The 25,531-nt window shown below is 36.3% G+C and overlaps 3 non-coding genes across 3 annotated transcripts; all 3 read left to right on the top strand.

The window, feature by feature from the left end:
- The first annotated feature begins 8,568 nt into the window (after positions 1-8,568).
- TRNASTOP-UCA (transfer RNA opal suppressor (anticodon UCA)) lies at positions 8,569-8,655 on the top strand. Its single transcript has one exon. It is a non-coding gene; the product is annotated as a tRNA-Sec (tRNA).
- An 8,570-nt stretch (positions 8,656-17,225) lies between these two features.
- On the top strand, positions 17,226-17,312 carry TRNASTOP-UCA (transfer RNA opal suppressor (anticodon UCA)). The gene has a single exon. It is a non-coding gene; the product is annotated as a tRNA-Sec (tRNA).
- An 8,132-nt stretch (positions 17,313-25,444) lies between these two features.
- TRNASTOP-UCA (transfer RNA opal suppressor (anticodon UCA)) lies at positions 25,445-25,531 on the top strand. The gene has a single exon. It is a non-coding gene; the product is annotated as a tRNA-Sec (tRNA).

Genomic DNA, 25,531 nt, shown 5'->3' with positions numbered 1-25,531 from the left:
AGTGTTATTATGTACTGACAACGTTGTTGTCTACTGACTATTGTTGTTTGTATTTTTTCATAGAGCAATTATTAATTGCAATAGAATTACATTGATGCCGTAAATATGTGTATTTCATCATCCAACCTCTAAACATGGGACGTTGAACGGATTATGGTAAAAATATCAATAATACCGAGATAACCATTTATGTAGTTCGTGAATAGAGCGGTGCCACGCACATATTTAGAATAGGGTGATTTCCTTAAGATAAGAGTGTTATAAGGTACTGATTGCGGTCATATAACTTCACATCGTATCTTAAAGCACAACAGTAATGTCGCAAACAAATTTAACATTAATGTTAGCATGCTACAAGACAGTTACCGAAAAGCCCAATGTTTCAATGCAGAATATACTTCCGTGGAGCATTACTTTAAGAAAACAGTAACCATTCCTTTTCTTGACGGGTAACCTTTCCTTCAGATTTGATGTACACGAAAACCATCAATTCAGAAGCTTACATCATCTAATCTCGCAAAAGAGGTTTCTATCTCTGATATTAGACAAGCTATAATTTTTTACAGGGAAGCTTTTACTGATAAGGAGACTCGTACTAAGATACATTTTTATTTCGAGTGGGTTTCTCGTCATCAAGGAAAGATATTTAATAAAACACTTCATCGATGGAAGACAAAATTACTTTCTATACCTTTCTAGGATAGGCTTCACATTCTGGTTGATTGTTTAAACGTACTTCAATGTACCAAATATTTTTCGCTCACTGAAACTCTTTCCAACACTGCCACTAAGTTCATGTTCATGGGAATGTTTAGTATCTGTTCTTCGTCTTATGAATATTCGCTTAAGATGTATACAGACTCTTTCAAAGGTTCAGAGATATGTGTGGGCCATTTCTATTGTTGACGTCTCTGCCTTGGAAGGCACATTAAAGAAAGTTGTAGAACTTAACAAATGAAAACAAAGTCACATGTCAAAACCTCGTTCTAGATGGACAAAAGACAAGAAAGATTTTATATTCTAACTTTAATCCATAATCATTACGACACTGCAATCAACATTCAAACTGCATATAAACATGGAAACGAACCCTAAGAATATGATTTGTTTGTTTGTTGAATTTCACGTAAGCTACTGAGGGCTATCTGCGCTTACCGTCCCTAATTTAGCAGAGTAAGACTAAAGGGAATGCAGCTAGTCATCATCACCCACCGTAAACTCTTGGGCTACACTTTTACCGACGAATAGTGGAATTGACCGACACATTACAACGCCCCCTTTCCCCGACTGAAAGAGCGAGCATGCCGGGCCGTACCAAGAGAAGGAAGTATGCTGATATGTAATTTCAATAGTGTGTACATGTACGTACACGGTAACCAATGACTGAAACAGTTAATATACTATTGCTGTACAGAGGTATTTAAATTAATAATGTAATAACAATTAATAACTACTCTGCATGTAGATAATACAGTATTTTACTATAATAAAAAGTTTAAGAGTTCTTATTATGTCGAAAACTCGTTAAGGCTTTGAAACCGTTGATGTCCGATCTTGGATTATGTAATGGTTGAATAAATATTGAAGGTCTTCTGTTTGTGATATAGATTGATTGTAATAAGTTTCTGGTATTTAGGAGAATTTTGATGTTTTTGTTCTATATAAGTTGATTTCTGAGTTCAGTTTCTTTTGTACCACGATGTGCTTAAGCCTATAAATATGTCTGTTTCTAGGATGTATGGACGTCATCTTTTAATAGCTTCAAGCTTTATTATTAAGTCTTTTGATCGTAACGTTATCATTACGATTCACAACTTTCTCTAGTTAGCAACGAAGAAACAAATTACAGCATTAGAGATCTAGCTGACAAGAAGAATATTAATATTTGTATCCTGGGAAATTCTTACGAACAAAGTACTGTAACGAAATATCTGTTTTCGTAATTTGATAAAAACATACATGTTTATGTATGTATAAATATTCTTCACGTTTTGAGTGTCTAAAAAAGTGTTAGAAGGAAGAATACCTCATAACTTTCTGTTATTGTCGCCCCAAACAGACTAGGAATGTATGTCTAATTTGTTTTTCACTTATATTACAGAAACAAAGTTTGTAATCCACATACTATGAACACGTATACTATAATGTGTATCAAGATAAAAACTGATTCCGTTTTATCACACACAAAAAAGAACATATGCACAGTTGTAACATAAAACCATAATTTATTTCCTATAGTTTACCAGAAAGTAGCTGTTTTTACAAAGTATATTTCTTACTATAAATTCAATAATAACAGTAAGAGTATACATATAGTTACGACAGAAAGTGTTTGCGTCCCGAGTAGTTTTTTGCTCACAACTTAAAAAGCATCACGATTAGGCTGATAGACGTATCATGTATAATAAATATTATACATCTGCATAATTTTTTATGTAAATTAAACGACAAATAAACTGTGTATAAACAAATAACCAAAATAGGAGCAGTAGAAAGTGTTCGTACATTTCAGAACGTGTGAAAAAACTGATATTCCTGTAAAAATTTTCTTTAGTTTGGCGAATAAACTACATTATACCACTCCAGAACTAGACACTGGGTTCATAAGTATTGGAATTTAGCCATCAAAACATGTACTTTCGGCAATTTAGCGCCGTCTCCGTCATTATCTGCTTGGTCATCATAACGAAATGGAAACAACTGTCCAGTGATTTAAAAAAAAACCGAATTATTGTAAAATACAAGTCTCGTGTCTCTCTTTTCGGTATTGCTGCACAAATTAATGTGCTAAAATCTACTGTTCAAAGCATAATTGCCAAGTTTAAGCTTACAGGATCAACTGCTAACCTCTCTCGTTCCAGACGCCCCACCAAAATTCCAGAGAGAGCCAAGAGGAAGGTTCTCAGAGAAGTTAGCAGGAACCCTTGTTTAACACGTAATGACATATAGAAACTGGTAAGGGAAACTGGGGTTGAAGTAAGCACCTCTACAGTTACGAATATGTTACCCTCATCCGTTATCAAAGCATGCCATCCTTGTAGAACTCCATATTTAAAACCTGTTCATTTAGAAGCACAATTGACGTATGCAAGAAAGCATGTAGAAAAACTCTTTACCTATTGGAAGAGTATTCTTTGGTCAGACGAGACTAAAATCGAGCTTGTCGGCCACAATGATGTTCGCTATATTTTCCGTAAGAAGGGGGGAACGAAATCATCCAAGGAACACCGTCCCTACAGTTAAACACGGAGGTGGCTCGATCATGCTATATGGTTCCTTCAGCTCTTTTGATGTAAGCAGCCTTCACCGCGTCAACGGAATTATGAAAAAAGAAGAGTACGTTGATATATTATGCACTTATATCAAGTATGATGCTCGGAATATGCGGCTTGGGCGTCGTTGGATTTTCCAGCACGAAAATGACCCAAAGCACACATCAAAATATGTGCAATCCTGGTTGCAGAGGAACCATATAAGCGTTCTGGAGTGGCCATCGCAGATATCCGATCTCAACCCAATTGAAAACGTTTGGCATGAGTTCAAGACCAGGATTCATCAGCGTAATCCGAAAAACTTGCAAGAGTTGGAGGCCTTCTGTAAAGAAGAATGAAAGAAAATACCAGTCGAGTACTGTTAAACAATCATGGAGGTCTATGAGGAGAGATTGCGCCAAGTAATTCACCTGAAAGGCTTCATAACTGACCATTAAAGTAGATGCACGAACACTTTCTGCCCCTCCTATGTTTGGTTATTTGTTTATAAACAGTTTATTTACGTTCAATTTAGATAAAAATTTATGTTTATGTAGATGTGTGTTAGTATAATATTTATAATATACTATACGTCTATTAGCCTAATCATCATACTTTTTTAAGTTTCGAGGAAAAAACTACTCGCCGGGGTACGAACACTTTCTGTCGTAACTGTGCTTGTATACTTGAAAGCATTTAGAGGTAAAAAGACTTATTACCTTTGTTATTTTTAAGTAAAAATAACCAAAAAACTGGATGCTTAACAGTGTTTAAACATGAACATTATAACTATCACTGAGTGTCTTTTCTAATAATTTCCTGTTAGCTGTTTTTTTAACACAAGAACAATTGTCAAGTTTGACACAAAGCTGTACAAGTTTTGTATTAAGTTATCGTGATATTTGTAGACTGGTTTGTAACATTAAACCGTTGCCCTGATCTCTTTATGATGAGTGGAATTTCCAACTCCCAACAGTGGTAAACGTTTCACAGCTTAGTGTCAAGCTTGACAATTGTTCTTGTGCAAAAAATAACAAACCAGCTAACAGGTAACTATTTGACAGTTTAAGACTAGAATAAAGCAGCTAGTCATCACCGCCCACCGCAAACTTCGTCTGCATATTTAGTTTCCTGATTTTATTTGAAAATATTAACGTTCTTAAGCCGTCTCAGTAATGACACCAAACGTATAAATATACAAGAGATTCATCTAGATATATAAACCAAAGATATAATTTTACATTTCCCCAGATGATCTTTGGTGGTCTAGAGTGCGGGCTACAAACACGGAGCTAATTAACATCAGAGTAGTTCATTTCTACATTAGAGACCACTTATGTACATAACATTGAGAGTTGATTCTTTCTCTTTAAATGATAACTGAAAACTTTTTCTTCGGATATTTATAAATTATTTTACCATTACGTTTATACAGGATGTACCACTATTTTGTTTTTCCAAGCAAACATTCAACGAGTTAAGTATCTCGTGAGATGTTAATTGATTATGATAAAAGTATTCAAACACTGATATAACCGAAGTAAATACACACAGATTTTGATATCTGACACTATATAATTTTTCTCTATTTACTTAGAGTAATACATATTTCTATTAAGTTTTAATCCTGTTCTAATAAAAAATATCTTTACTTAATACTATCTGAGTACCGTCCATTGGACTGAGATAAAAATCTCGTTTCCAAAACAATGAGAAATTTTGCTTCCATTTTTAACATAATAATGATTAAATGTTCAACAAAAAATTCATAAAGGTAAGAATAACAGAAAAAAGACATATTGTTTTTTTACTACTTCTTTCAGTATGAAATTCGATAGGTGTTTATCCCACCTTATGGTCTTTCTTATGTCCTTAAGTCAACTTGACAGATGAGGTACAGTAGTTATTAACGAAATCATACCATTGTCCTTGATAACCTTCTTCGTGTTATTATGATTCCCACTGTCTAGTTTGGTGTTGAGTGATCAAGAAACGTTGTAACCGATAAGGATTAAAGAAACAATTATTAAGGCGCTCATGTATAGAAAGAAACAGGCGGTCTAATCCTCAACCAAACCTTACCTTTTTCATCACGTTTTCTTCACTATATTAAGTCTAGTACTGATTCATCAAGAAAGGTAGAAATATATACTCACTGCTGAACATCCAAAGTCTGCAAAGGCGAAGTCCACGCTCACTAGGTGAAGTTTAACGTCACTCAACGTCAATAACGAGTATGCCCCCGTGAGCAACAATAACTGCTTGGCATCTCCTGACCATGGAAGCAACGAGATGACGAATCACTTCCTGTGGAATGGCTGTCCACTCAGCCTGCAAAGCAGCTGCAAGCTGAGGTAGAGTCTGCAGTTGAGGTTGTCGACGTCGCAGACGTCGGTCCAACTCGTCCCAAAGATGTTCGATGGGATTTAAATCTTGTTATCTGGAGAGCCAGGGAGAAACGTTGATGTTGTGGTGTCTCAAAAAGACAGTGGTGAGTCGGGCTGTGTGAGGACGGGCGTTGTCATGTTGAAAAACGTCGTAGACGTTCACCATGATGGGTTGCACATGGGGCCTAAGAATCTCGTAGACTGTTGCGTACGGTCTGATCGGAAATCCTACGCAGCTCTGGTATGGTTGAGGCAGTAGACGTCGCAGTGGTGGTCGTATCCAGAAGGTGACGTAACCGGATGTTGCGATCTTCTGCGTACGTGGTCACACGAGGTCTGCCAGATCGTGGACGGTCACAAGTTGATCCATGTTGTTGGTGACGATTCCATAGCCTTGTCATGGTGTTTGGGTAGACATTCACAGCTCTGGCAACATCTGATCGAGATTCGCCTGCTTTCAAGCGACCAATGGCGTTGTTGCGTTGTGCTTCAGTCAGTCTTGGCGTAACTGTATTGCGTGTCGGTGGTTTAACACTGAGCTATGGACACCGAGAACCCGTCACTTTATAGGGATTTTGCACATGTTGCACTTTCAGAACATGCAGATCTCTCAAACAAATTTATTGGACACGCATGCGTTTTGGCGAAAATCCAATGTTTTTCTCCGTTTTCAAAGTGCACAACTTTTATTGTCATTTTGGTCTGACAATCAGTGCCTTAACACGTGTAACATCACATACTCTGAGCTTGTAACGTTATTACATATATTTCTCTTTAAAATAACAAAAATATCCCTTTTGCGTTTCTTGTTTTGAAAAGTATATAAGAAACAGTTATCAAATAATCGATATAAAATAAATAATTTTATTTTCCACAAATAACTAGTTTTTCGGCAGGGTGAAACACTTAGAAACACATTCTGCAAGCCTATAGAAACAGGAAATCTCTGAATGTGCTTTTAAACCTTCATCTGGCAATGTTGCTTGTGTCACAGAAAGACTTAAAGGTTGTGCCAAACTACGTGGAACCACTGATATAGTCTGTGAATTTCCTGACAAACTCTGAGATACAACAGAGAAAACCTCCGATGTTGATACTGGTAGTGGTAAGCTAGTTGTTCTTGATATTGTACTGATATGTCTACTGCTGGCACTACAAGTAGTAAAATTGAACTTGCAGGCACTGTTGTAAATGGCACATCACACAGGGATGCAATAACAGACACACCGTCAGAAAGCTGGCTGACCAAGGAAGAACTTCCTGACAAGACAGGTGCTACAAAAGAAATATTATCAGTAAGTCCATCGGTCACATCAGGAATTGCTACAATGAAAGTCTGTCGATCATAAGGCTGAACATTATGATTGCTTGTACTTAGAAAATCACCACTGTTGATCAGTCTTACTCCATTGGTCCCATCAACTGCTACTATTTGGTTAACAAGATCTGAACACAGAGAATTCACATTTTGAATTTCACTTCCAAGCGGCAGTGCTGTTACTTCTAAATTAGGACTCGTTTCCTTTTTGTCATTAACAATACTGTTGTTATTGTTAACATCTTGTCTGTTGACTGGCCCCACATTATTAGTCACGTTGGATATACTAAGACCATTTTCAACATTTTGTGAATTAACACGATTAATATGAATGTTGGAAGAGTCTCCAACAGTAACAGCGAGTTCATCATTTCTTGAGAATTGACTATGAACGTCTGCAGTACCAAAAACATTTTGCACATTTTTATATGTTACAGTAATTTGTTCAAGTTCTTCAGACGCTTCTTGAAAAGCCTGTTGTAGAATGTCAGCTGTACTAACCTCAACGGAAGGTTGAATCAGTCTTACTCCATTGGTCCCATCAACTGCTACTATTTGGTTAACAAGGTCTGAACACAGAGAATTCACATTTTGAATTTCACTTCCAAGCGGCAGTGCTGTTACTTCTAAATTAGGACTCGTTTCCTTTTTGTCATTAACAATACTGTTGTTATTGTTAACATCTTGTCTGTTGACTGGCCCTACATTATTAGTCACGTTGGATATACTAAGACCATTTTCAACATTTTGTGAATTAACACGATTAATATGAATGTTGGAAGAGTCTCCAACAGTAACAGCGAGTTCATCATTTCTTGAGAATTGAGTATGAACGTCTGCAATACCAACATTTTCATATGTTACAGTAATTTGTTCAAGTTCTTCAGACGCTTCTTGAAAAGCCTGTTGTAGAATGTCAGCTGTACTAACCTCAACGGAAGGTTGAACTTGGTTACTCAAACCATCACTTTCTGGCGTAGCATTAATATTAGAGATGATACGCCTCGCACTTCCTCCGCATGACGCTGGAACACTTCTAGTCAGCACGAGCGTGTCATGGGCATGGTTGTGAGTATCACCATCCGCCATCTTGAATAGCGAATACTGGTCATTGGCAAATCAAATATATTATTTTATTATGTGCGAAATATCTTTCTCTTTTACCATAAAATTTTGTTGTGCTACATTACAATATAAAATATACCGTAAAACTACAGTGGTCATTCTTCCAAACATTTATAAGGTACTTCACTACACGTCATCATGTATAAATTCGACGACAAACAAGGAAAACTCTCGAACAAGAAAGCGTCATGGTTGAGAAACTTACTACTAGACGTCGTGAACTTCTCTAACTACGAATAAAATAAAATGTTTATAGTACAGATTTCATTGTTTGCTTTAAAAGACATATAACATTTTATTTCGTTAATACTAACCTAAACTATTTTAATAAGAATGCAAAGAAATTACTTAACTAGTTTACTTACTTAATTTACTGATTTTAGTTTTAAAAGGTTTAAATTATTAAACTGTTTTATCTTTCACACCAAACATATAAATTAACTTCCAATTTCTCATTATATATAGAACCAAGGAATACCATACTACCGCCCAGATGGTCTTCGGTGGTCCGGAGTGCGAGCTTCAAACCCGTAGCTGATTAACGTCAGAGTAGTTCAATTCTTCCTTCTGGGCGAGTGTTATTATGTACTGACAACGTTGTTGTCTACTGACTATTGTTGTTTGTATTTTTTCATAGAGCAATTATTAATTGCAATAGAATTACATTGATGCCGTAAATATGTGTATTTCATCATCCAACCTCTAAACATGGGACGTTGAACGGATTATGGTAAAAATATCAATAATACCGAGATAACCGTTTATGTAGTTCGTGAATAGAGCGGTGCCACGCACATATTTAGAATAGGGTGATTTCCTTAAGATAAGAGTGTTATAAGGTACTGATTGCGGTCATATAACTTCACATCGTATCTTAAAGCACAACAGTAATGTCGCAAACAAATTTAACATTAATGTTAGCATGCTACAAGACAGTTACCGAAAAGCCCAATGTTTCAATGCAGAATATACTTCCGTGGAGCATTACTTTAAGAAAACAGTAACCATTCCTTTTCTTGACGGGTAACCTTTCCTTCAGATTTGATGTACACGAAAACCATCAATTCAGAAGCTTACATCATCTAATCTCGCAAAAGAGGTTTCTATCTCTGATATTAGACAAGCTATAATTTTTTACAGGGAAGCTTTTACTGATAAGGAGACTCGTACTAAGATACATTTTTATTTCGAGTGGGTTTCTCGTCATCAAGGAAAGATATTTAATAAAACACTTCATCGATGGAAGACAAAATTACTTTCTATACCTTTCTAGGATAGGCTTCACATTCTGGTTGATTGTTTAAACGTACTTCAATGTACCAAATATTTTTCGCTCACTGAAACTCTTTCCAACACTGCCACTAAGTTCATGTTCATGGGAATGTTTAGTATCTGTTCTTCGTCTTATGAATATTCGCTTAAGATGTATACAGACTCTTTCAAAGGTTCAGAGATATGTGTGGGCCATTTCTATTGTTGACGTCTCTGCCTTGGAAGGCACATTAAAGAAAGTTGTAGAACTTAACAAATGAAAACAAAGTCACATGTCAAAACCTCGTTCTAGATGGACAAAAGACAAGAAAGATTTTATATTCTAACTTTAATCCATAATCATTACGACACTGCAATCAACATTCAAACTGCATATAAACATGGAAACGAACCCTAAGAATATGATTTGTTTGTTTGTTGAATTTCACGTAAGCTACTCGAGGGCTATCTGCGCTTACCGTCCCTAATTTAGCAGAGTAAGACTAAAGGGAATGCAGCTAGTCATCATCACCCACCGTAAACTCTTGGGCTACACTTTTACCGACGAATAGTGGAATTGACCGACACATTACAACGCCCCCTTTCCCCGACTGAAAGAGCGAGCATGCCGGGCCGTACCAAGAGAAGGAAGTATGCTGATATGTAATTTCAATAGTGTGTACATGTACGTACACGGTAACCAATGACTGAAACAGTTAATATACTATTGCTGTACAGAGGTATTTAAATTAATAATGTAATAACAATTAATAACTACTCTGCATGTAGATAATACAGTATTTTACTATAATAAAAAAGTTTAAGAGTTCTTATTATGTCGAAAACTCGTTAAGGCTTTGAAACCGTTGATGTCCGATCTTGGATTATGTAATGGTTGAATAAATATTGAAGGTCTTCTGTTTGTGATATAGATTGATTGTAATAAGTTTCTGGTATTTAGGAGAATTTTGATGTTTTTGTTCTATATAAGTTGATTTCTGAGTTCAGTTTCTTTGTACCACGATGTGCTTAAGCCTATAAATATGTCTGTTTCTAGGATGTATGGACGTCATCTTTTAATAGCTTCAAGCTTTATTATTAAGTCTTTTGATCGTAACGTTATCATTACGATTCACAACTTTCTCTAGTTAGCAACGAAGAAACAAATTACAGCATTAGAGATCTAGCTGACAAGAAGAATATTAATATTTGTATCCTGGGAAATTCTTACGAACAAAGTACTGTAACGAAATATCTGTTTTCGTAATTTGATAAAAACATACATGTTTATGTATGTATAAATATTCTTCACGTTTTGAGTGTCTAAAAAAGTGTTAGAAGGAAGAATACCTCATAACTTTCTGTTATTGTCGCCCCAAACAGACTAGGAATGTATGTCTAATTTGTTTTTCACTTATATTACAGAAACAAAGTTTGTAATCCACATACTATGAACACGTATACTATAATGTGTATCAAGATAAAAACTGATTCCGTTTTATCACACACAAAAAAGAACATATGCACAGTTGTAACATAAAACCATAATTTATTTCCTATAGTTTACCAGAAAGTAGCTGTTTTTACAAAGTATATTTCTTACTATAAATTCAATAATAACAGTAAGAGTATACATATAGTTACGACAGAAAGTGTTTGCGTCCCGAGTAGTTTTTTGCTCACAACTTAAAAAGCATCACGATTAGGCTGATAGACGTATCATGTATAATAAATATTATACATCTGCATAATTTTTTATGTAAATTAAACGACAAATAAACTGTGTATAAACAAATAACCAAAAATAGGAGCAGTAGAAAGTGTTCGTACATTTCAGAACGTGTGAAAAAACTGATATTCCTGTAAAAATTTTCTTTAGTTTGGCGAATAAACTACATTATACCACTCCAGAACTAGACACTGGGTTCATAAGTATTGAATTTAGCCATCAAAACATGTACTTTCGGCAATTTAGCGCCGTCTCCGTCATTATCTGCTTGGTCATCATAACGAAATGGAAACAACTGTCCAGTGATTTAAAAAAAAACCGAATTATTGTAAAATACAAGTCTCGTGTCTCTCTTTTCGGTATTGCTGCACAAATTAATGTGCTAAAATCTACTGTTCAAAGCATAATTGCCAAGTTTAAGCTTACAGGATCAACTGCTAACCTCTCTCGTTCCAGACGCCCCACCAAAATTCCAGAGAGAGCCAAGAGGAAGGTTCTCAGAGAAGTTAGCAGGAACCCTTGTTTAACACGTAATGACATATAGAAACTGGTAAGGGAAACTGGGGTTGAAGTAAGCACCTCTACAGTTACGAATATGTTACCCTCATCCGTTATCAAAGCATGCCATCCTTGTAGAACTCCATATTTAAAACCTGTTCATTTAGAAGCACAATTGACGTATGCAAGAAAGCATGTAGAAAAACTCTTTACCTATTGGAAGAGTATTCTTTGGTCAGACGAGACTAAAATCGAGCTTGTCGGCCACAATGATGTTCGCTATATTTTCCGTAAGAAGGGGGAACGAAATCATCCAAGGAACACCGTCCCTACAGTTAAACACGGAGGTGGCTCGATCATGCTATATGGTTCCTTCAGCTCTTTGATGTAAGCAGCCTTCACCGCGTCAACGGAATTATGAAAAAAGAAGAGTACGTTGATATATTATGCACTTATATCAAGTATGATGCTCGGAATATGCGGCTTGGCGTCGTTGGATTTTCCAGCACGAAAATGACCCAAAGCACACATCAAAATATGTGCAATCCTGGTTGCAGAGGAACCATATAAGCGTTCTGGAGTGGCCATCGCAGATATCCGATCTCAACCCAATTGAAAACGTTTGGCATGAGTTCAAGACCAGGATTCATCAGCGTAATCCGAAAAACTTGCAAGAGTTGGAGGCCTTCTGTAAAGAAGAATGAAAGAAAATACCAGTCGAGTACTGTTAAACAATCATGGAGGTCTATGAGGAGAGATTGCGCCAAGTAATTCACCTGAAAGGCTTCATAACTGACCATTAAAGTAGATGCACGAACACTTTCTGCCCCTCCTATGTTTGGTTATTTGTTTATAAACAGTTTATTTACGTTCAATTTAGATAAAAATTTATGTTTATGTAGATGTGTGTTAGTATAATATTTATAATATACTATACGTCTATTAGCCTAATCATCATACTTTTTAAGTTTCGAGGAAAAAACTACTCGCCGGGGTACGAACACTTTCTGTCGTAACTGTGCTTGTATACTTGAAAGCATTTAGAGGTAAAAAGACTTATTACCTTTGTTATTTTTAAGTAAAAATAACCAAAAACTGGATGCTTAACAGTGTTTAAACATGAACATTATAACTATCACTGAGTGTCTTTTCTAATAATTTCCTGTTAGCTGTTTTTTTAACACAAGAACAATTGTCAAGTTTGACACAAAGCTGTACAAGTTTTGTATTAAGTTATCGTGATATTTGTAGACTGGTTTGTAACATTAAACCGTTGCCCTGATCTCTTTATGATGAGTGGAATTTCCAACTCCCAACAGTGGTAAACGTTTCACAGCTTAGTGTCAAGCTTGACAATTGTTCTTGTGCAAAAAATAACAAACCAGCTAACAGGTAACTATTTGACAGTTTAAGACTAGAATAAAGCAGCTAGTCATCACCGCCCACCGCAAACTTCGTCTGCATATTTAGTTTCCTGATTTTATTTGAAAATATTAACGTTCTTAAGCCGTCTCAGTAATGACACCAAACGTATAAATATACAAGAGATTCATCTAGATATATAAACCAAAGATATAATTTTACATTTCCCCAGATGATCTTTGGTGGTCTAGAGTGCGGGCTACAAACACGGAGCTAATTAACATCAGAGTAGTTCATTTCTACATTAGAGACCACTTATGTACATAACATTGAGAGTTGATTCTTTCTCTTTAAATGATAACTGAAAACTTTTTCTTCGGATATTTATAAATTATTTTACCATTACGTTTATACAGGATGTACCACTATTTTGTTTTTCCAAGCAAACATTCAACGAGTTAAGTATCTCGTGAGATGTTAATTGGATTATGATAAAAGTATTCAAACACTGATATAACCGAAGTAAATACACACAGATTTTGATATCTGACACTATATAATTTTTCTCTATTTACTTAGAGTAATACATATTTCTATTAAGTTTTAATCCTGTTCTAATAAAAATATCTTTACTTAATACTATCTGGAGTACCGTCCATTGGACTGGAGATAAAAAATCTCGTTTCCAAAAAACAATGAGAAATTTTGCTTCCATTTTTAACATAATAATGATTAAATGTTCAACAAAAATTCATAAAGGTAAGAATAACAGAAAAAAAGACATATTGTTTTTTACTACTTCTTTCAGTATGAAATTCGATAGGTGTTTATCCCACCTTATGGTCTTTCTTATGTCCTTAAGTCAACTTGACAGATGAGGTACAGTAGTTATTAACGAAATCATACCATTGTCCTTGATAACCTTCTTCGTGTTATTATGATTCCCACTGTCTAGTTTGGTGTTGAGTGATCAAGAAACGTTGTAACCGATAAGGATTAAAGAAACAATTATTAAGGCGCTCATGTATAGAAAGAAACAGGCGGTCTAATCCTCAACCAAACCTTACCTTTTTCATCACGTTTTCTTCACTATATTAAGTCTAGTACTGATTCATCAAGAAAGGTAGAAATATATACTCACTGCTGAACATCCAAAGTCTGCAAAGGCGAAGTCCACGCTCACTAGGTGAAGTTTAACGTCACTCAACGTCAATAACGAGTATGCCCCCCGTGAGCAACAATAACTGCTTGGCATCTCCTGACCATGGAAGCAACGAGATGACGAATCACTTCCTGTGGAATGGCTGTCCACTCAGCCTGCAAAGCAGCTGCAAGCTGAGGTAGAGTCTGCAGTTGAGGTTGTCGACGTCGCAGACGTCGGTCCAACTCGTCCCAAAGATGTTCGATGGGATTTAAATCTTGTTATCTGGAGAGCCAGGGAGAAACGTTGATGTTGTGGTGTCTCAAAAAGACAGTGGTGAGTCGGGCTGTGTGAGGACGGGCGTTGTCATGTTGAAAAACGTCGTAGACGTTCACCATGATGGGTTGCACATGGGGCCTAAGAATCTCGTAGACTGTTGCGTACGGTCTGATCGGAAATCCTACGCAGCCCTGGTATGGTTGAGGCAGTAGACGTCGCAGTGGTGGTCGTATCCAGAAGGTGACGTAACCGGATGTTGCGATCTTCTGCGTACGTGGTCACACGAGGTCTGCCAGATCGTGGACGGTCACAAGTTGATCCATGTTGTTGGTGACGATTCCATAGCCTTGTCATGGTGTTTGGGTAGACATTCACAGCTCTGGCAACATCTGATCGAGATTCGCCTGCTTTCAAGCGACCAATGGCGTTGTTGCGTTGTGCTTCAGTCAGTCTTGGCGTAACTGTATTGCGTGTCGGTGGTTTAACACTGAGCTATGGAAACCGAGAACCCGTCACTTTTATAGGGATTTTGCACATGTTGCACTTTCAGAACATGCAGATCTCTCAAACAAATTTATTGGACACGCATGCGTTTTGGCGAAAATCCAATGTTTTTCTCCGTTTTCAAAGTGCACAACTTTTATTGTCATTTTGGTCTGACAATCAGTGCCTTAACACGTGTAACATCACATACTCTGAGCTTGTAACGTTATTACATATATTTCTCTTTAAAATAACAAAAATATCCCTTTTGCGTTTCTTGTTTTGAAAAGTATATAAGAAACAGTTATCAAATAATCGATATAAAATAAATAATTTTATTTTCCACAAATAACTAGTTTTTCGGCAGGGTGAAACACTTAGAAACACATTCTGCAAGCCTATAGAAACAGGAAATCTCTGAATGTGCTTTAAACCTTCATCTGGCAATGTTGCTTGTGTCACAGAAAGACTTAAAGGTTGTGCCAAACTACGTGGAACCACTGATATAGTCTGTGAATTTCCTGACAAACTCTGAGATACAACAGAGAAAACCTCCGATGTTGATACTGGTAGTGGTAAGCTAGTTGTTCTTGATATTGTACTGATATGTCTACTGCTGGCACTACAAGTAGTAAAAATTGAACTTGCAGGCACTGTTGTAAATGGCACATCACACAGGGATGCAATAACAGACACACCGTCAGAAAGCTGGCTGACCAAGGAAGAACTTCCTGACAAGACAGGTGCTACAAAAGAAATATTATCAGTAAGTCCATCGGTCACATCAGGAATTGCTACAATGAAAGTCTGTCGATCATAAGGCTGAACATTATGATTGCTTGTACTTAGAAAATCACCACTGTTGATCAGTCTTACTCCATTGGTCCCATCAACTGCTACTATTTGGTTAACAAGATCTGAACACAGAGAATTCACATTTTGAATTTCACTTCCAAGCGGCAGTGCTGTTACTTCTAAATTAGGACTCGTTTCCTTTTTGTCATTAACAATACTGTTGTTATTGTTAACATCTTGTCTGTTGACTGGCCCCACATTATTAGTCACGTTGGATATACTAAGACCATTTTCAACATTTTGTGAATTAACACGATTAATATGAATGTTGGAAGAGTCTCCAACAGTAACAGCGAGTTCATCATTTCTTGAGAATTGACTATGAACGTCTGCAGTACCAAAAACATTTTGCACATTTTTATATGTTACAGTAATTTGTTCAAGTTCTTCAGACGCTTCTTGAAAAGCCTGTTGTAGAATGTCAGCTGTACTAACCTCAACGGAAGGTTGAATCAGTCTTACTCCATTGGTCCCATCAACTGCTACTATTTGGTTAACAAGGTCTGAACACAGAGAATTCACATTTTGAATTTCACTTCCAAGCGGCAGTGCTGTTACTTCTAAATTAGGACTCGTTTCCTTTTTGTCATTAACAATACTGTTGTTATTGTTAACATCTTGTCTGTTGACTGGCCCTACATTATTAGTCACGTTGGATATACTAAGACCATTTTCAACATTTTGTGAATTAACACGATTAATATGAATGTTGGAAGAGTCTCCAACAGTAACAGCGAGTTCATCATTTCTTGAGAATTGAGTATGAACGTCTGCAATACCAACATTTTCATATGTTACAGTAATTTGTTCAAGTTCTTCAGACGCTTCTTGAAAAGCCTGTTGTAGAATGTCAGCTGTACTAACCTCAACGGAAGGTTGAACTTGGTTACTCAAACCATCACTTTCTGGCGTAGCATTAATATTAGAGATGATACGCCTCGCACTTCCTCCGCATGACGCTGGAACACTTCTAGTCAGCACGAGCGTGTCATGGGCATGGTTGTGAGTATCACCATCCGCCATCTTGAATAGCGAATACTGGTCATTGGCAAATCAAATATATTATTTTATTATGTGCGAAATATCTTTCTCTTTTACCATAAAATTTTGTTGTGCTACATTACAATATAAAATATACCGTAAAACTACAGTGGTCATTCTTCCAAACATTTATAAGGTACTTCACTACACGTCATCATGTATAAATTCGACGACAAACAAGGAAAACTCTCGAACAAGAAAGCGTCATGGTTGAGAAACTTACTACTAGACGTCGTGAACTTCTCTAACTACGAATAAAATAAAATGTTTATAGTACAGATTTCATTGTTTGCTTTAAAAGACATATAACATTTTATTTCGTTAATACTAACCTAAACTATTTTAATAAGAATGCAAAGAAATTACTTAACTAGTTTACTTACTTAATTTACTGATTTTAGTTTTAAAAGGTTTAAATTATTAAACTGTTTTATCTTTCACACCAAACATATAAATTAACTTCCAATTTCTCATTATATATAGAACCAAGGAATACCATACTACCGCCCAGATGGTCTTCGGTGGTCCGGAGTGCGAGCTTCAAACCCGTAGCTGATTAACGTCAGAGTAGTTCAATTCTTCCTTCTGGGCGAGTGTTATTATGTACTGACAACGTTGTTGTCTACTGACTATTGTTGTTTGTATTTTTTTTCATAGAGCAATTATTAATTGCAATAGAATTACATTGATGCCGTAAATATGTGTATTTCATCATCCAACCTCTAAACATGGGACGTTGAACGGATTATGGTAAAAATATCAATAATACCGAGATAACCGTTTATGTAGTTCGTGAATAGAGCGGTGCCACGCACATATTTAGAATAGGGTGATTTCCTTAAGATAAGAGTGTTATAAGGTACTGATTGCGGTCATATAACTTCACATCGTATCTTAAAGCACAACAGTAATGTCGCAAACAAATTTAACATTAATGTTAGCATGCTACAAGACAGTTACCGAAAAGCCCAATGTTTCAATGCAGAATATACTTCCGTGGAGCATTACTTTAAGAAAACAGTAACCATTCCTTTTCTTGACGGGTAACCTTTCCTTCAGATTTGATGTACACGAAAACCATCAATTCAGAAGCTTACATCATCTAATCTCGCAAAAGAGGTTTCTATCTCTGATATTAGACAAGCTATAATTTTTTACAGGGAAGCTTTTTACTGATAAGGAGACTCGTACTAAGATACATTTTTTATTTCGAGTGGGTTTCTCGTCATCAAGGAAAGATATTTAATAAAACACTTCATCGATGGAAGACAAAATTACTTTCTATACCTTTCTAGGATAGGCTTCACATTCTGGTTGATTGTTTAAACGTACTTCAATGTACCAAATATTTTTTCGCTCACTGAAACTCTTTCCAACACTGCCACTAAGTTCATGTTCATGGGAATGTTTAGTATCTGTTCTTCGTCTTATGAATATTCGCTTAAGATGTATACAGACTCTTTCAAAGGTTCAGAGATATGTGTGGGCCATTTCTATTGTTGACGTCTCTGCCTTGGAAGGCACATTAAAGAAAGTTGTAGAACTTAACAAATGAAAACAAAGTCACATGTCAAAACCTCGTTCTAGATGGACAAAAGACAAGAAAGATTTTATATTCTAACTTTAATCCATAATCATTACGACACTGCAATCAACATTCAAACTGCATATAAACATGGAAACGAACCCTAAGAATATGATTTGTTTGTTTGTTGAATTTCACGTAAGCTACTCGAGGGCTATCTGCGCTTACCGTCCCTAATTTAGCAGAGTAAGACTAAAGGGAATGCAGCTAGTCATCATCACCCACCGTAAACTCTTGGGCTACACTTTTACCGACGAATAGTGGAATTGACCGACACATTACAACGCCCCCTTTCCCCGACTGAAAGAGCGAGCATGCCGGGCCGTACCAAGAGAAGGAAGTATGCTGATATGTAATTTCAATAGTGTGTACATGTACGTACACGGTAACCAATGACTGAAACAGTTAATATACTATTGCTGTACAGAGGTATTTAAATTAATAATGTAATAACAATTAATAACTACTCTGCATGTAGATAATACAGTATTTTACTATAATAAAAAGTTTAAGAGTTCTTATTATGTCGAAAACTCGTTAAGGCTTTGAAACCGTTGATGTCCGATCTTGGATTATGTAATGGTTGAATAAATATTGAAGGTCTTCTGTTTGTGATATAGATTGATTGTAATAAGTTTCTGGTATTTAGGAGAATTTTGATGTTTTTGTTCTATATAAGTTGATTTCTGAGTTCAGTTTCTTTGTACCACGATGTGCTTAAGCCTATAAATATGTCTGTTTCTAGGATGTATGGACGTCATCTTTTAATAGCTTCAAGCTTTATTATTAAGTCTTTTGATCGTAACGTTATCATTACGATTCACAACTTCTCTAGTTAGCAACGAAGAAACAAATTACAGCATTAGAGATCTAGCTGACAAGAAGAATATTAATATTTGTATCCTGGGAAATTCTTACGAACAAAGTACTGTAACGAAATATCTGTTTTCGTAATTTGATAAAAACATACATGTTTATGTATGTATAAATATTCTTCACGTTTTGAGTGTCTAAAAAAGTGTTAGAAGGAAGAATACCTCATAACTTTCTGTTATTGTCGCCCCAAACAGACTAGGAATGTATGTCTAATTTGTTTTCACTTATATTACAGAAACAAAGTTTGTAATCCACATACTATGAACACGTATACTATAATGTGTATCAAGATAAAACTGATTCCGTTTTATCACACACAAAAAAGAACATATGCACAGTTGTAACATAAAACCATAATTTATTTCCTATAGTTTACCAGAAAGTAGCTGTTTTTACAAAGTATATTTCTTACTATAAATTCAATAATAACAGTAAGAGTATACATATAGTTACGACAGAAAGTGTTTGCGTCCTGAGTAGTTTTTTTGCTCACAACTTAAAAAGCATCACGATTAGGCTGATAGACGTATCATGTATAATAAATATTATACATCTGCATAATTTTTTATGTAAATTAAACGACAAATAAACTGTGTATAAACAAATAACCAAAAATAGGAGCAGTAGAAAGTGTTCGTACATTTCAGAACGTGTGAAAAAACTGATATTCCTGTAAAAATTTTCTTTAGTTTGGCGAATAAACTACATTATACCACTCCAGAACTAGACACTGGGTTCATAAGTATTGGAATTTAGCCATCAAAACATGTACTTTCGGCAATTTAGCGCCGTCTCCGTCATTATCTGCTTGGTCATCATAACGAAATGGAAACAACTGTCCAGTGATTTAAAAAAAAACCGAATTATTGTAAAATACAAGTCTCGTGTCTCTCTTTTCGGTATTGCTGCACAAATTAATGTGCTAAAATCTACTGTTCAAAGCATAATTGCCAAGTTTAAGCTTACAGGATCAACTGCTAACCTCTCGTTCCAGACGCCCCACCAAAATTCCAGAGAGCCAAGAGGAAGGTTCTCAGAGAAGTTAGCAGGAACCCTTGTTTAACACGTAATGACATATAGAAACTGGTAAGGGAAACTGGGGTTGAAGTAAGCACCTCTACAGTTACGAATATGTTACCTCATCCGTTATCAAAGCATGCCATCCTTGTAGAACTCCATATTTAAAACCTGTTCATTTAGAAGCACAATTGACGTATGCAAGAAAGCATGTAGAAAAACTCTTTACCTATTGGAAGAGTATTTTTGGTCAGACGAGACTAAAATCGAGCTTGTCGGCCACAATGATGTTCGCTATATTTTCCGTAAGAAGGGGGAACGAAATCATCCAAGGAACACCGTCCCTACAGTTAAACACGGAGGTGGCTCGATCATGCTATATGGTTCCTTCAGCTCTTTTGATGTAAGCAGCCTTCACCGCGTCAACGGAATTATGAAAAAAGAAGAGTACGTTGATATATTATGCACTTATATCAAGTATGATGCTCGAATATGCGGCAGGCGTCGTTGGATTTTCCAGCACGAAAATGACCCAAAGCACACATCAAAATATGTGCAATCCTGGTTGCAGAGGAACCATATAAGCGTTCTGGAGTGGCCATCGCAGATATCCGATCTCAACCCAATTGAAAACGTTTGGCATGAGTTCAAGACCAGGATTCATCAGCGTAATCCGAAAAACTTGCAAGAGTTGGAGGCCTTCTGTAAAGAAGAATGAAAGAAAATACCAGTCGAGTACTGTTAAACAATCATGGAGGTCTATGAGGAGAGATTGCGCCAAGTAATTCACCTGAAAGGCTTCATAACTGACCATTAAAGTAGATGCACGAACACTTTCTGCCCCTCCTATGTTTGGTTATTTGTTTATAAACAGTTTATTTACGTTCAATTTAGATAAAATTTATGTTTATGTAGATGTGTGTTAGTATAATATTTATAATATACTATACGTCTATTAGCCTAATCATCATACTTTTTTAAGTTTCGAGGAAAAAACTACTCGCGGGGTACGAACACTTTCTGTCGTAACTGTGCTTGTATACTTGAAAGCATTTAGAGGTAAAAGACTTATTACCTTTGTTATTTTAAGTAAAATAACCAAAACTGGATGCTTAACAGTGTTTAAACATGAACATTATAACTATCACTGAGTGTCTTTTCTAATAATTTCCTGTTAGCTGTTTTTTTAACACAAGAACAATTGTCAAGTTTGACACAAAGCTGTACAAGTTTTGTATTAAGTTATCGTGATATTTGTAGACTGGTTTGTAACATTAAACCGTTGCCCTGATCTCTTTATGATGAGTGGAATTTCCAACTCCCAACAGTGGTAAACGTTTCACAGCTAAGTGTCAAACTTGACAATTGTTCTTGTGCAAAAATAACAAACCAGCTAACAGGTAACTATTTGACAGTTTAAGACTAGAATAAAGCAGATAGTCATCACCGCCCACCGCAAACTTCGTCCGAATATTTAGTTTCCTGATTTTATTTGAAAATATTAACGTTCTTAAGCCATCTCAATAGTGACACCAAACGTATAAATATACAAGAGATTCACCTAGACATATAAACCAAATATATAATTTTACATTTCCCCAGATGATCTTTGGTGGTCTAGAGTGCGGGCTACAAACACGGAGCTAATTAACATCAGAGTAGTTCATTTCTACATTAGAGACGACTTACGTACATAACATTGAGAGTTGATTGTTTCTCTTCAAATGATAACTGAAAACTTTTTCTTCGGATATTTATAAATTATTTTACCATTACGTTTATACAAGATGTACCACTATTTTGTTTTTCCAAGCAAACATTCAACGAGTTAAGTATCTCGTGAGATGTTAATTGGATTACGATAAAAGTATTCAAACACTGATATAACCGAAGTAAACACACACAGATTTTGATATCTGACACTATATAATTTTTCTCTATTTACTTAGAGTAATACATATTTCTATTAAGTTTTAATCCTGTTCTAATAAAAATATCTTTACTTAATACTATCTGGAGTACCGTCCATTGGACTGGAGATAAAAAATCTCGTTTCCAAAAAACCATGAGAAATTTTGCTTCCATTTTTAACATAATAATGATTAAATGTTCAACAAAAATTCATAAAGGTAAGAATAACAGAAAGAAAGACATATTGTTTTTTACTACTTCTTTCAGTATGAAATTCGATAGGGGTTTATCCCACCTTATGGTCTTTCTTATGTCCTTAAGTCAACTTGACAGATGAGGTACAGTAGTCATTAACGAAATTATACCATTGTTCTTGATAACCTTCTTCGTGTTATTATGATTCCCACTGTCTAGTTTGGTGTTGAGTGATCAAGAAACGTGGTAACCGATAAGGATTAAAGAAACAATTATTAAGGCGCTCATGTATAGAAAGAAACAGGCGGTCTAATCCTCAACCAAACCTTACCTTTTTCATCACGTTTTCTTCACTATATTAAGTCTAGTACTGATTCATCAAGAAAGGTAGAAATATATACTCACTGCTGAACATCCAAAGTCTGCAAAGGCGAAGTCCACGCTCACTAGGTGAAGTTTAACGTCACTCAACGTCAATAACGAGTATGCCCCCCGTGAGCAACAATAACTGCTTGGCATCTCCTGACCATGGAAGCAATGAGATGACGAATCACATCCTGTGGAATGGCTGTCCACTCAGCCTGCAAAGCAGCTGCAAGCTGAGGTAGAGTCTGCGGTTGAGGTTGTCGACGTCGCAGACGTCGGTCCAACTCGTCCCAAAGATGTTCGATGGGATTTAAATCTTGTTATCTGGAGAGCCAGGGAGAAACGTTGATGTTGTGGTGTCTCAAGAAGACAGTGGTGAGTCGGGCTGTGTGAGGACGGGCGTTGTCATGTTGAAAAACGTCGTAGACGTTCACCATGATGGGTTGCACATGGGGCCTAAGAATCTCGTAGACTGTTGCGTACGGTCTGATCGGAAATCCTACGCAGCCCTGGTATGGTTGAGGCAGTAGACGTCGCAGTGGTGGTCGTATCCAGAAGGTGACGTAACCGGATGTTGCGATCTTCTGCGGACGTGGTCACACGAGGTCTGCCAGATCGTGGACGGTCACAAGTTGATCCATGTTGTTGGTGACGATTCCATAGCCTTGTCATGGTGTTTGGGTAGACATTCACAGCTCTGGCAACATCTGATCGAGATTCGCCTGCTTTCAAGCGACCAATGGCGTTGTTGCGTTGTGCTTCAGTCAGTCTTGGCGTAACTGTATTGCGTGTCGGTGGTTTAACACTGAGCTATGGAAACCGAGAACCCGTCACTTTTATAGGGATTTTGCACATGTTGCACTTTCAGAACATGCAGATCTCTCAAACAAATTTATTGGACACGCATGCGTTTTGGCGAAAATCCAATGTTTTCCTCCGTTTTCAAAGTGCACAACTTTTATTGTCATTTTGGTCTGACAATCAGTGCCTTAACACGTGTAACATCACATACTCTGAGCTTGTAACGTTATTACATATATTTCTCTTTAAAATAACAAAAATATCCCTTTTGCGTTTCTTGTTTTGAAAAGTATGTAAGAAACAGTCATCAAATAATCGATATAAAATAAATAATTTTATTTTCCACAAATAACTAGTTTTTCGGCAGGGTGAAACACTTAGAAACACATTCTGCAAGCCTATAGAAACAGGAAATCTCTGAATGTGCTTTAAACCTTCATCTGGCAATGTTGCTTGTGTCACAGAAAGACTTAAAGGTTGTGCCAAACTACGTGGAACCACTGATATAGTCTGTGAATTTCCTGACAAACTCTGAGATACAACAGAGAAAACCTCAGATGTTGAGACTGGTAGTGGTAAGCTAGTTGTTCTTGATATTGTACTGATATGTCTACTGCTGGCACTACAAGTAGTAAAAATTGAACTTGCAGGCACTGTTGTAAATGGCACATCACACAGGGATGCAATAACAGACACACCGTCAGAAAGCTGGATGACCAAGGAAGAACTTCCTGACAAGACAGGTGCTACAAAAGAAATATTATCAGTAAGTCCATCGGTCACATCAGGAATTGCTACAATGAAAGTCTGTCGATCATAAGGCTGAACATTATGATTGTTTGTACTTAGAAAATCACCACTTTTGATCAGTCTTACTCCATTGGTCCCATCAACTGCTACTAGTTGGTTAACAAGATCTGAACACAGAGAATTCACATTTTGAATTTCACTTCCAAGCGGCAGTGCTGTTACTTCTAAATTAGGACTCGTTTCCTTTTTGTCATTAACAATACTGTTGTTACTGTTAACATCTTGTCTGTTGACTAGCCCAACATTATTAGTCACGTTGGATATACTAAGACCATTTTCAACATTTTGTGAATTAACACGATTAATATGAATGTTGGAAGAGTCTCCAACAGTAACAGCGAGTTCATCATTTCTTGAGAATTGACTATGAACGTCTGCAATACCAACAACATTTTGCACATTTTCATATGTTACAGTAATTTGTTCAAGTTCTTCAGACGCTTCTTGAAAAGCCTGTTGTAGAATGTCAGCTGTAGTAACCTCAACGGAAGGTTGAACTTGGTTACTCAAACCATCACTTTCTGGCGTAGCATTAATATTAGAGATGATACGCCTCGCACTTCCTCCGCATGACGCTGGAACACTTCTAGTCAGCACGAGCGTGTCATCGGCATGGTTGTGAGTATCATCATTCGCCATCTTGAATAGCGAATACTGGTCATTGGCAAATCAAGTATATTTTTTTATTAAGTGCGAAATATCTTTCTCTTTTACCATAAAATTTTGTTGTGCTACATTACAATAAAAAATATACCGTTAAACTACAGTGGTCATTCTTCCAAACATTTATAAGATACTTCACTACACGTCATCATGTATAAATTCGACGACAAACAAGGGAAACTCTCGAACAAGAAAGCGTCATGGTTGAGAAACTTACTACTATACGTCGTGAACATCTCTAACTAAGAATAAAATAAAATGTTTATAGTACAGATTTCATTGTTTGCTTTAAAAGACATATAACATTTTATTTCGTTAATACTAACCTAAACTATTTTAATAAGAACGTAAGAAAAATTACTTAAATCGTTTACTTACTTAATTTACTGATTTTAGTTTTAAAAGGTTTAAATTATTAAACTGTTTTATCTTTCACACCAAACATATAAACTAACTTCCAAATTATTATTATATATAGAACCAAGGAATACCCTATCAATACCCAGATGATCTTCAGTGGTCCGGGGTGCGGGCCTCAAACCCGTAGCTGATTAACGTCAGAGTAGTTCAATTCTACCTTCTGGGCG

The sequence above is a fragment of the Tachypleus tridentatus genome, chromosome 9, assembly GCF_004210375.1.
Source record: "Tachypleus tridentatus isolate NWPU-2018 chromosome 9, ASM421037v1, whole genome shotgun sequence".
Classification (NCBI taxonomy): Eukaryota; Metazoa; Arthropoda; class Merostomata; order Xiphosura; family Limulidae; genus Tachypleus; species Tachypleus tridentatus.
Note: the sequence above shows the minus strand (reverse complement) of the source record. Positions and strands in the feature narration are given on the sequence as shown.